The following is a 17,839-nucleotide window of genomic DNA, read 5'->3' on the forward strand; positions in this document are numbered from 1 at the left end:
GCTCCCGACCAACCCATTCATTGTTTCACCTTGAACCAGCTGTTGCGGTGGCGAGTGTGATCAGATCTGGAAGTGCCGCCGACCAACCCACCTTATTCACCTCTGACGACCACCCACCATTAACGCCAAGAATCTGACAACTATTGTGCTGCACCCCGATTTTTTTCTCCCTATTTCGCAATGTTGAAGTTGAAAGTTCTAACCAAAATCTTGGACACTATATTTGAGGAACATCTTACCCATTATTAATATTACAATTGATCCTATTCTGCTCATTTTGTAATCAAGGGTTGTAGTGAGCTATCACAACCTCAATTAAATTAAAGACTATAATTTTGTGTAGCCGTGAATCCCTAAGTTCATTGGATTTATCATTTGACACAAGCTTCTTCTTTTGTTTTTTCGTGGGATAAATCGTGTACAAGAAGTTGAAGGAGCAGATGATGTTTTTGTTGGAAATATTAGAAATCTGACATCATAGCTATTGCAATCCAAGGTTGAAATAGATTAATATGACAATGGAGGAAATTTTAAGGGGAGAGAAGAGAAAAAAAAGTAAGATGAAGAGGTGGAAAGTTGCAGTTTAAGGGAATAAGAGGAAGATAAAGTAGGATTATAGGAAGTAAGTGGGAGCGGAAGGGAAATAACATGCTGTTTCAGGTTAAGAAAAATGCAATTCTATTACGAGAGGATAGGTGTAATAGTTTGTTATAATGCTAGTTAAATTAAAGTTTGGAGTAATTTGAGAAGGACCTTAATAGTTTGTAGTATTCCAATTAAATAACCCTATATATATATATAGGGTCGGGGTCAGGTGCGAACCGTACGAACTACCTTAAATCAATAAAACACGCGACTACTGACATTAAAAGCATTTCTTACTTGCACAAACCAACCTGGCTGACATTATTCCCTTATATTTTCTTTCATCCCCTTCCACCACCCACTACCCTCCCTCCACCTCCCCAGACCACCACCCTCCGGCGGCGACCTACTTGATGGGACTTGACGCCGATCACGCAGGCGCAACTCTGACGCCGACGGTCTTGCTTTTCTTCTTCTCCATTCCTGTTTTTAATCTCAATTCGTTCTATCAGTCACACAATCGCCAATGCTCCGGCGACTAATTCCTTTGTTTGGCGACTCACTTCAACATATTATCGTTGAATCTCCATTGCATCTCCCTTCTCCGGTGAGTTAGTTATTTTCAACTCCTAAATACTTGTTATTTTAATTATAGATCTACCAAAAAATAGTGTAGATTCGAAAAAAAATGTTGTAAAAATGGACTAGTCGGAATATTTTGACTCGGGAAATGTCTTTCTCAACCAAATTTGAGTCCACCAGTGGTGACGAAGGAGAACGACAACAATGGTGTGTTAATTATTTGCGGGTGGTTAATTATTGGGTCGTCGACAATTGACGCCGGCAACGATGTTAGTGGGTCGGCGACTCGCATGTGTTGGATTTGATTTCTCTTGCTTTTGAATTCAGTTATGAGGGTTTTGTCAATTAGTTGTTTATACTACTGGTTATAACAAGTCTATATCCCCAATATTTATTGTTGATAATTTCGCTTTTTCAAGATTTAAACTGCTTGTTATGGGTATGGAAATCTGGTTGTGCAATTTTGATGATTGTTAGCAACATTGCCATTTCATAATCGTCAACTAGTATGATGGTTTCAGATAATTGAACTTGTTTTATGTCAGGGTTAGCTTTTTTTTTGCTGTAAGTGTCAAGCTGTCAACTATGTGTAGTTTTTAAAATGTTGATCTTAATTGTCATATGCTTGTCACTAGAAACACTTGTTTAGTGTTCTCCTTCTTGTATATGTTAAATGGTTATTTCAAGGTTGATTAATATGCTATGTTTACCTAACATCTGATTCTAAAGACTTTCTTAATATAGTTTTCTTAAACAACACTGTTATATTATATATCTTCTCGGTCTTCTCGGTTTGGTATTTGCTGGGCGGGCATTGAGTGTATCTAGTAACATAAAAAAATGTATCTAGCGATCTAATGATATGTATCTAATAAGTTAAAAAGTTTCTCTAGCAAATTGAACGGTATGTATCTAGTAACTTAAAGGAGTGTATCTAGCACCTTAAAGTATGTATCTAGTAACTTAAAAGTGTGTATCTAGCTAGCTAAAGCCTAAAGGTATGTATCTAGTAACTTAAAAATGTGTATCTAGCAACATAAAGGGGTGTATCTAGCAACTTAAAGGAATGTATCTTGTAAATTAAAGGAGTGTATGTAGCATCTTAAAGGTATGTATCTAACAACATAAAGGGGTGTATCTAGCAATTTACAGGAATGTATCTTGTAAATTAAAGGAGTGTATGTAGTACCTTAAAGGTATCATATTTCTTCAATCCAATCACTTAAAGTCGTAGTCTTTTTTTACCCTTTCTTCTTACACAACCAAACAATTATTTCATCTCAATTTCAATGTTTCTTCATTTGTTAGCAACTTGGTAATTTATACTCTTATGTTAAATTTGGCGATTATTAATTATATTTCCATGATGAGTTTAGGCATTTTTCTATTTTTTTTTTGCGTGCTCTCTTGCTATTACTTTCGAGTTGCGACAGAAATTCATATCTCGTCGAGAAATGTATTTTATATTTCTCTTGGATTATAGCATGTTGAGAGTTATACTGTCACCAAAAAACTTTATGCGTAGAGTGAACTTGCGGAAGCTAGAAAGCTATATCGTCCTTGAAGTTCGAATTTTTGACAAGTTCACTCAATTGATTCAGTACTTGACATAGGTGAATGATATGTTTTGGGTGGTGTCATTTCACGTATATTTGAGATTGTCAGGTTTGATCATTTTGATTCAAATATGTTTTGGGTGTAATTATCGAGTAATTTAGGGGTGATAATCAGTTTGGGTGTCAACAGCTTAATTCAAGTCATATTTGGATTCGTTTGCTCGGTTGTAAGGTGGAACAATTTCATATTATTACTTTAGGGTTGTTTGAAAATAAAGTTGATGTTTGTGGTATGCAACTTTTGTGATTGTGCTAATAAAAGTTAATTAGCAAACTAAGTATTATTAAAAACTGGATAGCTAATAAAAGTAAGGTGTTTGATGGTGCTTCTATGTGATTGTCATGTTTAATTAAAAGAAATTTTCGCCAAGTGAGAAACTGATTTAGTGACATGTACTTTGACAGAGGACTATGAATGCAAATGGAGAGGTGCTCCGGCAATTCAACTTGATTATGGCTTAAGACCATGCATTGGCATGTCTCGACTTCATCGGTGGAATGTTGCTAGGAAATTCGGATTGAACAGTCCCAACTCCCAAAGAGGTTGAAGTCTTGATGGAATCCAGGCAAGGTTCAGAAAGAATGCTTATAGAACGGTCGAGTTTAGACATTCAATAATGGCTAATGAGATCCTGAACTGAACCGACATTTTGGCTCCTTTTTACACTTCATGCTCAGATTTTCTTGTTGTTGTCGCTTTTTTTAGTTTATCACTTCAACAGTTATCCTCCTATAAGTTAGAATGATAAAGTAGATTGTTCGCATCTTCTGAATCTGTACTAGTTGAATCTTCGTAAATTTCAATTATTACAGACTGCCATGTATGTAATGTTAATTGTTAAACACGAAACCGAAGTTAATCTCAATTCTGCAGCTTTCTCAAGTGATATGTGGATGTCAAACACTTGCACAGTTGCATCAACATAATTTTAACTCTACTGATTTCTTAGCTTTTGATGATCCTGAGAGGGAAATAATTTCTCTCAATCTCAAATCCGAATATCACTTGATAAAGATCCACAGCTTTTTTCTGCCAGGTTACTACGGCATGCTTAGGGACTGCGTATCCGCTCCATACTACTCTATGCAGGTAGCATGGTAGCATTCTTCTGTCTATACCATTCATATCCATTCTTAATGGTATATATCCTCCGCCATCTACAATCCACTACTGGCCATTATGGAAACCAATTGCAAACTTCAATTTAACCTTGCAGATCCGTCGATGGTTCAGCTGACATCCTCACTATGACTGTAATTCTCTATGCTTTGGTTTTTTAAGTATATCACATTGATCCATTTTACCCAGAGCCTATCAAGAAACTATATTTTCTTTTGAATCACTTAAAACTGAAGATTAATAGTTTACAAGGTTACATTCTTAAAATTAGTTAATTTGTTCCTAATGAGAGGGTTTATGTAGACAGATTTTAAACTGCCCTATATTCTTGGCAAGTTCAATTACTGACTACAATTATCTTTCTTAGGCTGCCAATTACATTCCAATATAATATTAATATATCATCCAAATGAATCCAGCCCATGACCACATCCGAAGCCATGAATTCTTGAACATGGCAATGTAATAATCATATCATTAATTAGACAAAATTAAACCAAGATAACTATTAGCAAAATGTGGAATATTGCAATCCAGAATATGACTGCCTTTTTTTTTTTAATAAGGAGTGAGATTTTGTATTCAGCGACATTCAACCATAAACAAATTCCACGAATTCCATTTTAATTACTAGAATAATTGTTGTCTATGAAATTATAAGATCGGAATATTAAAGGTGTGGTGACTAGACACATACACAAATTTTTACACCAGATACACAAATTAGTACACTCACATACACAAGTCAATTTGTGTGTATCTATAGCTCTATACTCGTGTTGTCGTGTACATGGGATAGTATTGTGTGTATCCAGAAACCACCAGCCACCCATAAGCCTCCACTACTCACACTCACTTGGTATTACTACAAGATATACATGTATGTCGTACGAACTACTCAGATATACAATATAATACTTCCAAATACACATACTACTATCCTCAGATATACATCGTATAACTACTAGATACACATGGTATTACTACCAGATACACATGTATGCCGTAGTAATACGATGTGTATCTGGGCTGGTATTATGTGTATCTACCGCTCCACTAGGATCCACAAAGCCCACCACCTACCACCACCATTGCCGCCGTCACCATCACCACCACCAGCCTATCACCACCCACCACCATTATAGCCGTCACTATCACAACCGCCAGCCTACCACTACCATCACGACCAACGCCATTTTACCACAGCCGCCACCACCTCCAATACTCAGGCCAGCGATACCACCGGCCATCCCAGGCAACACAAATGACATCACAAACAACGTCAGACGACGCCGACGATATAATCAGAGCCACGACACAACCAATCACCCCATGTCTCACCTAAATCCGTCATCGACCTCGCCAATCAACTCACCGTTCGACGACCATCCCACCACCACGTTCTGTTCCCATCTGCCTTGAAGAACTAGCCTGTAATTGTTACAATAACAGCCTGAACTCCGAGCGTGACCATATCGATGAAACCATCAGCACAACTAACAACAACAAGAAGTCAACAATTCAACCCAAGACCACCAAAACCCTTCCAAAGCCGTGCTGACGACAACCCATCAGATTTGAAAGAATAACACTTATTGCGTCCTTCACCCAGGCTTTTTGAAACTTTATTTGTTAGATGTACACAAATTCACAAGAAATTTTGACAAACTAATAGTAAAAGAGTAATTGTCATGAAAGTTTGGATCAAATCCTGGTAACACTTGTCGGAAAAATAAGCTATCGACTCTGGCGTGTGTCTGGGTGACCGGCGGCATCGAAAAGAAGCAAGATTGCTTGCGCAAATCTGTGTGTAAGGAGATTGTGGAGACGACGCCGGTGGGTTTGCCGTATTAGAGATGGTGCGCGGGTTCGAAGCTGGCTCTAATTTCACAGGTACCAGAGATAGGACGGTGAAGAGAAAGAGCGGGAAAGGATGACATTGCCGGTGGAGTTGTCGGAATTTCGTTGCCGGTGCCGTCGTGCCAGTGTTTGTAGAAAAGGATGAGGGAGAAATACGATGGATGCATTTGAGTGTCAGGGAATAGATAATGGGTGAGTAACTGAGTACTGAGTGGTTTCATGTGAGAGATGATAGCGCGTGTTTTTCAACTGGGGTCTTTTAAGTCAGTTCGTACGTTCGCACCGAACTTTAAGTTCGCACGAGATCCTATTTATATATATATATATATATATATATATATCAGCAAGGATCCGGTGAGTCCGGGGTTTTAAATGAGTCCGTCCTACCATTTTAGACCGTCCGATCATAAAAATAGACGCATAGGATGATGCCACGTTGTTCGTGCAACGGGCTCAGATTAATGTCAAAATTATGTTTCACCAAAATTAACAGGGGTCGCGTATTACTTCCTTCATTCAACAAAAACGCGACTCTCCCTCCTCTCTCACTCACTCACTCGCTCTCTCTCTCTCTCTAGACTCCTGGTTCCACACCTTTCTTCACCGTGTTCTCCAACTCATCAACCTCCTTTTATGAGAATTAAAATTCATCCCCAAAATCACTTGAAATAATGGTAAACAATGGTGGATCTGATTACAATCGTCAGATCTACTGAAATAGATGCCTAAGATATCTCCGCAATTAAACACCTTGTCTCCCACTATACGTTGTTTTCTTGTCTCTCTTACTTTCTTCCTCATTTCTCTGGTAAAATAGTATCATTGTGATACTAGTCAAACAGGTAAATTGAATATTTTGATTTGTCTAATTGTGAAATAGATTTTTTTAGTCGATTTTTAATTGATTCGATCCATAATTGGTTTGAATTTTACTTAGATTCCTAATTTCGTTTATATGTAGTATTGATCTTTGAAATTAGATGTTGCTTCACGCTAATTTGTTAGAGTTTCAATTGATATGGTTTATCACTTAAATTTGGTCAACTACTGCAATTTCTACTATTTCCACCATTATTATGCTCCATAACACATTTGTTTGTTATTATAACACTTTTTTTCGATCAATGTATAATACATTTATTCTTGACCCTAAAATCCATACGAGTACTTCTCATTGTAACACGAGTTTTCATAGTAAAACATAATTGTTAGTGTAACACTTGTTTGTTATTGTAACACTTCTGATCTGCTAATGTAACATAAGTATATGAGTATTGAGTAGTGTTCTAATAAGGCATAATTGTTTGCTACTGTAATAGTTATGACTTGTTATTATAACACATATAACTCCTTATTGTAACACATTTAAGTCGCCTGATGTTACTTTATAAGTAGCTGGTGTTACATCATACCCTAACTCTTGTTAGGCACTTAGGCTATGAAATAACTTGTAGTGTTACTCAATCAAGTCAAACGAGTGACTAGTATGACTCGATAAACAAAGGTTACACAATCAGGTACGGAGTGCGTCGGATACATTCCATAACTAACATTTATTTACATAAGTGGAGGATTGGGCTAGTGTCAAAAACCCGTAGTACGTTGGGTGCCTAGACCTCATGGATTTCATTTGAGCTAGTTTGTGAACTACAAGCGATATGTCCTACTATGCTAGTGATGCGACTTGGATTAATGTTAATAATGTGCTTAGTGGTGCATGAAATGTCCTATATCTGTATATATCAAAAAAATGGCAATAGATGCACCATTGTTTAGTTAGAAATTTGGCAACTGTATACATGATAACTCTTGGCACGACCATTCTTATCCGGTTTACTATACTTCACAAATCAACAATATAGGTGTCTTTTTGCTTCAAAAGTCTGTCAATATTTTTCAGGAGAACTTAAGTTCGATTGTTCTTCTTTGCACTTTTGAGTTTCTAAATGCAACCATGTTTAATAAAGGCTATTAGCTCAATGGTAGAGCAATGTGCATTTTTGTACAAAAGATGTGGGTTCGAATCCCACATAGCCTAACATAGTAATACTCTTTTATTTATGCTAGATGTAACTATTGTTTCTTTATTGAATACTTCTAACTAATGTTACTTCATTATACTTTAACTGGTGTTACTCATAACAATAAACACAATATAGGTTCAACTTACGAATATCAATTTCATTAGATAAGGATAACTAGTGTTACTTTAAAGAGTAAGTAGTGTTACTTTATAAAATAAGTAGTGTTATTCTATATGAAATCTAATGTGAATCTAATAATATGTGTTGTTCCATTGAATAGCTTGTGTTACATTATAAAATAACTAGTGTTACTATAAAGAGTAACTAGTGTTACTTCCTAGTAGAGACTATAACTACATGTATAAGATTCAATCACACCATTTGAACTTGAGATTATACCTAGTTAATTGAGTTTCGCACGGTCAATATCTAAACAATATACTTACTGTTCGTCTATGTGGGGCTCGAACCCACATCTTGCATAATAATGCAATGCTCTACCTTTTGAGCTAATAGACGACAAAATACCAAAATAATCATCAGTGGGTTGTATAAGTAGCAGCAACATTTACTACGACATAACAATGCACCGATGCGACTAATAATGAATAACCAACTTGTTTCTAATGAGCACCATCATAATTCAAATGAATCAAATGAACGCAGCACGAGTTATTGCCAAATGTCTACCTACTATCTTATATAAGATTCAAATCTACACCCTTAACGCCAGATAAGTTTGTATATTTGTGCATTGTATGAATGAATTGTTAACTTCTCATATACTTTATAGGAAATACAAGAGTAAAAGAAGGTTTTTGACACTATTAGTTTGTCTAAAGTGTTGTACACCTGTGTCGAGCCATTTATAGTAAGATCTCTTTCCGTTGCTGTATTCCAAACAAATGAAATACCTTGAACTCCAATGTAAATATAGACCAACACTAGCACATGCCTTCCTGGATCGACACATGCGAAAGCCAGTATCTGTTAATACTCACATAAGTCGCATTGAATACCACTAATTGCAATAAAGCTTTCTAGGCTCTTTATAAAACCAAATGCTCAAAAGTGATAATATAACAAGGACATAATCTCATTCTATTTCACTTATTCAACACAATAAGCATGTTAAGAGAAGCATTCGGTAAAAAAATCAGTGGTAACATTAGAATCGACTAAATTTTGAAAACGCCTGATAAATCTCGTACAAAAAATATAATATAATGATAAATTTGGCATAAGTAAACATATTGAAATTGAATAACAACAATGACTAGTGTCGTATTATAGTAACACGGACACAACATTGCAATAACATAAGTAGACCGTTACCATAACATACATACATTGTTATCGTAACACAGACACAACATTGTTATAACCTAAGCAGGCCATTACTGTAACATAGATACTTTGTTACTGTAAGAGAGTTACAACATTATCATAAACATGCAACATCATTAAACAATGACAGGATATGTAATTCAAGTAAACCATTATAGTAACATAGCTAAGGTATTATTGTAACGTAGTCAAACCGTTATTGTAACACTAGAAAAACCATTATTGTAACAAAGTATAACCGTTAGTGTAACACGCCTAAACCATTATTGTAACAAAGGATAACCGTTTTTGTAACACGAATAAACCATTATCGCAATACAGTTGAACAATTATTTAGGACAAGTTGCATCCACATAGTAGCACACATACTTACATACTCTTATTTCTAGAAACTAGTTGAACAATTAATAATAACGTGAACAAAAAATCATCAGTACACAGAAAAAGTATACTAGAAAATTAACAAGACAAGAAACACAACTAAACGGAAACTAAATCGCAACGCTTAATAAACGCTTACCTAAAGATTTGTAGTCTCTACATTCAGCAAAAGCGAAACACTAAGCTTCGGCTCGATAACTAGATATTTTTTTAACACGAATCGACAACATCTGAATATTCGCACAAACCGTAAATTAACGGAAATAGATTGTCATTTAAAAATTATATAAACAACCTAATTAAATCAAAAACTCACATTTTTCAATATATTTAAGAGCTCCTCCTTCAATCGTTCCCTAATTTGAAGCAACGGAAAAGTGACTTACTTGCGAATTGAGTGAAAACAGTGGAAGTCGTCGTCAAACACTAGAATATTCCTCTTGTTGCGCTTCGATCGGCATCAACGCGTACCTACTATGATAGTCATAGAAATTGAAGTTCAGTGAGATTTTTAGATCTATAAACTCAAATCTGAAATTAAAATACAAAATACACTCATGTTGATGAATTTATAAATTAGAACTGAAATTAACCTAAAACTTGTTAAATTCACTATAAAAGAATGCTAAAAATCGATAAAACCGAAAGAAATTACCAAAATTAAAACTTGCTTGAAATTAAAGTATTGGTGTGATATGGAGAAACGATGACGGAAAACAGCTGCACATAGAGAGGGGAAAATTAAGAGCTGAGAGTGAAGAGAGAGAAAAGAATCTGAAAAAAATGGCGGAAGAGGAAATGTTTTTTTGTGGATGTATTAAATACGATAAAATACAATGACAAAATTACCCTTACTAAGTCGTAGAAAATACTGAATAGTTACCTTGTTTTTAATCAATTTGAGTCGTTGATCTTAATAGATCTGATGGTCCAAGATGGTAGGACAGACTCACCCTAAGAAGGTAGACTCTCATGATCCTAACTCTATATATATATATATATATATATATATATATATATATATATATATATATATTATTTCCTCTTTCCTTTCGATGCTAGTTAGATGTTGGTTCTCTTTCCTTTTTTTGGTAATAATGAGTTTGGATTTCAATTTCTCATGATACTAGTTTTATACCCGTGCAAATTGCACGGGTTTGTTATTTAGGTTGTTATAGTGAAATGTGTTAATAGTGGTTGCTCTTTAACTGAAATATCTATCGAGATTATCTAAAATATAGCAATAATAAAGTTGTATTTATCGAAAGTATTTAAAAAGGGTTTTGCTTTTTCACATTCGGATTTTACTCTTTCACATAAATCTTTTACAATTTTAACCTTGTCACATATTTTTCATTCTCTCACTCAATTGATTTTTTTTCCCCTTTCCCCATTTCTTGTCCTATTTATGTATATCATTGATGATCTTGAATCCAAATAATTACTTAGACTGTGTATGGCACTGTCATTCTTGAGAAAAACACGTGCAGAAGAGTTTTAGTCGAAGTAATTTATGTTGCTCTATATGCTACGCATACTATTCTTTTATTCAGAAAATTTGTTGTGCGTATTAATTCTTGATGAATCTTGTATAGATGAGCACTAAGACCGATTCTCCAATTTATTAATGGAGTAGTGATTATTTCACAGCAACATTGCCCCTCCTTAAATCAATACCCCAATTGAAAATTAATTTTGATAAACAAAACTGATTAAATCAACTTAATCCACTAAAAATTAAAGTCATTTGTTGATAAAACGAATTAATTACTTGTTTGATATAAGAATTAAAATACATAATTGAAGAATTTGGGAGGTACTTGATTAGGTTTTAGGAGAAATAGAAATTTAGGTTATTTAATTTGGGAAGGGTAATATTTGTAAACATTATTAAAAAAATATATGTGAAAAAAGTAAAAGTCGTATGTGGAAGAGTAATTCCGTTAAAAGGGGTAAGACAATAATAATAAAAATACAACAATAACTCCTCGAAAATTTCAAAGCATAACAAAAGCAGACAAATTTGAAAAAAAAAAAACAACAATAACCTATTACGATGTACAATCATAAGTATATTTTAGACAATAAGCTATTACGGTGTACAATCACAAGTAGAATGGTGTAAATAGAAATGGTTAGGTTTTTTTTTAGAACCGTATTAAACCATATTTAAAATAGTATTAAAGTGCTGAAACGTAAATAGGATTTACAAATTCTCGAAAAATAACAGTGCGTTAGTTTTAAGTGTCAAATCGCATTATATACAATATAAATGTCATATAGTTTTTTTTTTTTAAAATAAATATAATATATAATACTAAAACCTTAAAACAATAATGTTCCCTTCGACTAAATTTAAGCAAAATCGCAATGTTTATATTAAGATGTGTGTCTCGACTATTCTATATAATGATCTATGTAATATAGTCGGTTATAGGCGAACCTGACAAAAAATGACTCGATCTCAATAACAGACCGAAACCCGCCTGAAATACCCAAATTCGAAAATGATCCGATCTAGTATTAACCCTCGTTTTTAGGGTAAAGACACGTCCGACCCGTGATAAGATAATTTATTCAAACTTTGTATTTAATTATAATCCTCAAACTTGTATTATGTATTTACTTTTGAAATTTTGAGATAAAATATATATTTTGAGATAAAATATACTCCCTCCTATTCTACATAACCTTCCCTCTTTCCTTTTTCATCTATTCACAATACCTTCCCCCTTTCCTTATTTAGTAAAGTTTTATACTTATTTTAATCATCTTACCTCACAACAATACCCCACAATACTCATACTTTATCTTATTTTAATCACCTTACCCCACAACAATACTTATTTTAATCACCTCACTCCATAATAATACCCACAATACTTTCTCTCTTTCCAATTATCTCACCCCACCACAATACTTTAACTTATTTAATTCAAACACCCTTAATTCCCGTGCCCCCAATGAATATGGAAGGTTATCGGGAATAGGAGGGAGTATTTTTATTTGTTTTAAAACATACTTTAGCACATAAATGCTAAAAAATTGTTATCATACAAATCTAGACAATGTTTGTCATGTATATGTAACATTTGATCAATAATATGAATCTGACACAATATTAAATATATATATATATATATATATATATATATAAAATAAAAACGTGTATTCTTATTTATATCACACTCTATTAAAGTAACTAATTAAAAAATTAAAACTAACTATATATTTATTACACAAAAAGTGAAGATAAACATTTGTAAAAAGATGTGAATCCGACTTGTAGACCCAAACTTGACTATACAAACTCGTGTTTTCCATTTTCCATTTTTGTAATACACTCAACTAACATTTTTTCTCGAAATCCAAAATAATCGACCCGTTATCCGTCTAACCGATCTGATTGAAAGGCTATGTCTATGTGAGGGAATTTTATTTTTAGTTCAAATCAATAACATTGTATAATTTAGATGCATACCTGTTATCATTTAGATAATTTTAATGTGACCTTTTTTTTGACCCTGCCTTTATATGATTGACCTGAATAAGGTTGTATTATGACTTAACCATTGTTTTGACCCACCCGACCCGTTTAACTGCTCAAAGATTTCATATAAATGTACTGGTTCAATTCATTACAAAAAGTGACCCATATATCCAAACTTTTTTCACTTACATTTCCAGCCGATATCACTCATCTAATAAGTTTCCTTTAAAACGGATGTATCCGTCGTAATTTCAAATAGGTTAATTATTATTCCACTTGTATATGTAAGGCAAATATGTTACTTTTCCTATATAATATTCTACTTTTATTTATTCTAACTACTTGGCCCGTCTTAACCTTAAGACGGATATTGGATCAATTCTCGTATCATTCTTTTGCGAAAATTGGCCTACGAAATATATTCTAAAACGGATCTATATATCTAAGAATATGATCTACGTCGTTGGCCCATATACTTATCACTATGCAGCCATACACTCATGACTCACCCCGTATAAATTACTCTTTTACACTCCTCTTTTACCCTACTCTCCCTCCTTCAGCCGCCTACCTCTTTGTCTCTTAGCTCATAATCTCATACTCGTAATTCTTATCGCCTTAATGCCAAAATAAATCAAGCCCCATAAAAATAAAACCGTAATTATAATCGCCTAAAAGTTTCGTTCTCTCTCACTCAATGTTCACCCTCAATCTCACAATTACAGGTTCATGCATGATTGCATGAAGTGTAACTATAAAGATTTCAAAACATGTTTATATGGACCGTTTTTGCAGGCGATTTATAGCGTTGCAGAATTGTAGATGTTAATTGAACATTTTCAGTTGACTTTATAGTAGAAGGTTATTTATCATATTTCATTTTTTGGGTTATTTTTTTCATTTTGCAATTTTATCATATTTATTTATTTTGAATGTTATTTATTTATCTCATCATTCAATTTATATAAAAAAAAAAGTTCCATGGGTATTTTTTTCACGTTTATGTTATTTTTCTTTGTTAATTGATCATTTTTTGAGTCATTTTCTGCCCCGATAATAGTAGATTTATAAATACTACTCCTAGTACGATACTGGTAATATGGTTATTATTAATGTACAATGGTTAATTAATGATAGAAAATTGGTAATTGTGTTATTAATGAGCCAAGCACAAAGTCGGTATTACTGAGTATTCATTCATCTTCCAAATTAAATTGCACTAAAAAACATGATTGGCCTACATAACAAAAATAAAAATGCCTTTTTAGAATTCCAACTTTATACATCAATTCTCTGGTCCTTTCTTTAATAAGGAGGATTCATATTGAGCAATTAATTCCTTTATGTACGTGGTTGCTAAAAAATAGGAAATGAAAAAACTCATTTGAAAAGTTGACTTTTAACCAAAGAGCGACACCTCAGCTCTGTGGTTGTTCTTTTAATAAAGAGGATGATAAAAAATTGTGATTTTGGCTTTATTTGTAAGATTGGGCCAGTCTTATAGTATAAGACCGTCCTTTCTAACAATTTTAATATTAAATATGATAAACTAAAATACGTCATAAATATTTTTCCGACCTGTATTTTTACCTTAACCCGGCCCGAGACACGTTCGATGCGACTCATATTTGACTCGACTTGTATTCAACCAGTTCCATATTCTAACACAGCCCAATATATACCCATGTCCTAATTAAAATCCCTGTTTGACCCCAATGAGCCCGTAAATACATCTACCCATTTGGGCATTTGGCCCATAGTACGGTGCTTAATTGCCTACCTTTCTTATTTTCCCTAATAATTTTCATCCTATCTTAATCTCCTTTTTTTTGATTAGTAAGAAGGGATAAAATCCCAGAGACCTACAGCGAGTAGTGTCCCAGAAAGTTCACAAGAAGCAGAAAAACAATAAAAGCGAATATAAAAACAATGTCCTTTCCAACGCGAAAACTTGTGTACTAAGAGACCCTCCTTTGCATAGTCCTTTTCTTCTTCCATGATCTTAATGTTTCCAATTGTTTAACCATTCCGCCAAAATGTAAGGTAAAGTGCCCTTCCATGATTAGCACCCCAACCCAACTCTCATAAGCAGTTTATCCATTGTAAACGGCCAATAAGATATCTTGATCTCGAAAAAATCTTCCAAACCATACTATACAAGTTACGGGTCATTCCCTTCGAAGTCATCGCATTCCATTCATATCATATCCCTTGTGTTTACCCTTTCCCATAATGTTACCATAAAAGTATTACATACATTGGTGATGCAAGCCCTTTCCAAATCCGTCTAAATAGACCAAAGCTAAGAATGCATCCTATATAAGATTCAGTCAGAAAACTTGAAAATCAGTAAGGCTTACCTCTGCTATCGCCTATCAGCCCCCTCAATAGTGCTTACGTCTGCTATCAGCCCCCCTCCTCTTCCAATCCATGCCATACACCAATATTTGATGAACAAAACTACTTAAGCAAATCTTGAAGGTCCAAACTTTCACCAACCCGAAAACCCAACAACCTTCCTAAATCTTTGGTCTTTCTTTCTTCCGCAATTCTATCATTATCGAAGTCATCGTCAGAAAAAAGTTCAATGCTGTCCTCCGAGTTTCCTCCGGCCCTATTTGCAATTTCGTCTCTTAATAATTGGGCAGCTGCTTTCCTGGTCGACTTATTTTTTGATACTTCAGTGCTCTTCCGATTAAGCTCCTTTGACGTAGACCTGGAATTCCTCTTGAACTTTTTCGCATTTAAAATCTTTTGGAAGCCAGGGGGACAATCATCATCAAAAGACGAAATATCTGGTGAAAAAACTAAGTTTGCATCTAATCTCCGCTTCATTAAAATTAAGTCCATTTCCTCATTAATATCATAATTGACATTTCCGATCATTGTTACCGTCTTTTCACTTTTATTTGATTGTTCACCATTCTCAGTTGTAACCACGATCTGAGAAAGATTAGTCCCCTCGCATTCTTGGACACCAAACTGGGCGTGGTTATTGGCAGATAGTGTATCATCCCATTGATGGGACGACAAATTCCGGTTGGGCTCCGGCTGTTTGATGAAACATGTAGTCAAATTTGACCCCTCCCTAACAAAAACCGACTTTCCAATAGATTGTTCATCGATGCTCAAATACACTACCTCCGCAATATACGACATAATATTGGTATCAATCATCATTCTGCAGGTAACAAAGCTATCAGGGCTTTCAGAGCTCGAATCACAGCAAACTAGGATTCCAAATTTACCTGCAATCTTTTCACAAGTATCCCTAGACCATACTTGTGGAGGAATTCCCATTACCTCTAACCAAATCCTCCTGGTATCTCCTTGTTGGTATATATCCCATGGTAAACATGACTAAAGTATTGCATTAGAAGGGGATTTTTGGTCTCAACAGCATCCTATCTTAATCTCCTTCTGCCGCATCTCCCTCATTCAATCAGAAATTAATTATATGAAACTCTTATACGCCTCTTTCTCCTTCACTCAGATTATCCTCAATCAAACTATTTGATCTTCATGCATGAAGGTAACTTACGGGGATTTAGAAAAAAAGTATGTACATTATCGTTTTGCACACAATTTTCGGCTATTGCAGATTTGCAGACGATACCCACACTCTCAATTGATTGTTTTGCATATGCATATTAGCCTTTAACACTTTTTTCCATCATTTTTTTTTTATAGAAAATTAGTTTTTTTTTTTTGGCTTTTTTTAATTCTAATTTCTTCAATCTAAGTAATTTTTCTGAAATATTTTCATTTCATGCAAATTTAACATATCTAATTATTTTTTACCTTATTTAAAAAAAAAATTTGAAAGTGTGCTCATAAACTCTTGAACCTTGTAGATCTAATGACTCGATTTATTAAAATTGTATTCATTAATTTTTTTTAAGAAAATGTTTTTTCATTTTTATGTTTTTTTTTCATTTTTTTTTTCAATATTAGTATTTGTTTTAAATATTAAGGAGTACTTCGTATGATGCTATTATTATTATTATTATAAACATGATTTTTTTTTCAAGAAAAATATTTTTGTATTTTTTTTCTCGTTTTAAAGTCATTTTTTCCTTTTTTTTCGTCAAATATATCCAACCAAGAATAAATTCTGTTTATTATGTTTATGTATTCTATATCAAATTTGTGAGATTTTTTTTAAGGTTGATTTTTTTTATATCATAATCAAGTTAACAATAAATATTAGTTATAATTATATATCAGATGAGCAATTCACATAAAATCAAACATGCGGAGTACATCAAATCAAATTTAACTCTTCTATATAAAAGAGGATGGTTGAACGTGTGTGGGACCTAAGACTTTTCTTTAATTAAAAAAATAAAAAATATACTTTTAACCACAGTGCGACACCTCAGCACTGTGGTTGTTGCTTTAATGAATATGATATTAATGTAAATCTTTCCATTATTAACATCTTAACATATGCTTATTGAACACATTTTAAAAAAACCTAATTAAAATATCAGTTACAAAAAATAAAAAAATATAAGCAAATGGTAATTAAAACGTAGCGAGTATATAATACAATATGAACATCATCTTTTTTTCACCCACCAACTACTCAACGAGTCGGAGTAAGTGACGGATAATGCCACTCACAAAACGAATAGGGAGGACAAGGTGAGGGCACCCCCATGTGCTTCCCTCTCTCCTCTATTTGGGTTATTTGTGAGAGGAAATGGTATCCGTCACTCCAAAGTGACGGATACGTGCCGTCTTCAATGAGATTTTGTGTTCACCAAATATAATGTCATCAACTTGTATTTTTGTTTTATTAAAAAGTAGGCTAATATAGCCCACATAAAAT

General features: G+C 33.8%; 1 long non-coding RNA gene across 1 annotated transcript; it reads left to right on the forward strand.

The window, feature by feature from the left end:
• Positions 1-1,016: 1,016 nt before the first annotated feature.
• On the forward strand, positions 1,017-3,732 carry LOC141611649 (uncharacterized). The gene is made up of 2 exons (XR_012528682.1): positions 1,017-1,192; positions 3,189-3,732. It is a non-coding gene; the product is annotated as an uncharacterized LOC141611649 (long non-coding RNA).
• The last annotated feature ends 14,107 nt before the right edge of the window (positions 3,733-17,839 follow it).

This window comes from Silene latifolia, chromosome 11 (genome assembly GCF_048544455.1).
Source record: "Silene latifolia isolate original U9 population chromosome 11, ASM4854445v1, whole genome shotgun sequence".
In the NCBI taxonomy this organism is placed as follows: Eukaryota; Viridiplantae; Streptophyta; class Magnoliopsida; order Caryophyllales; family Caryophyllaceae; genus Silene; species Silene latifolia.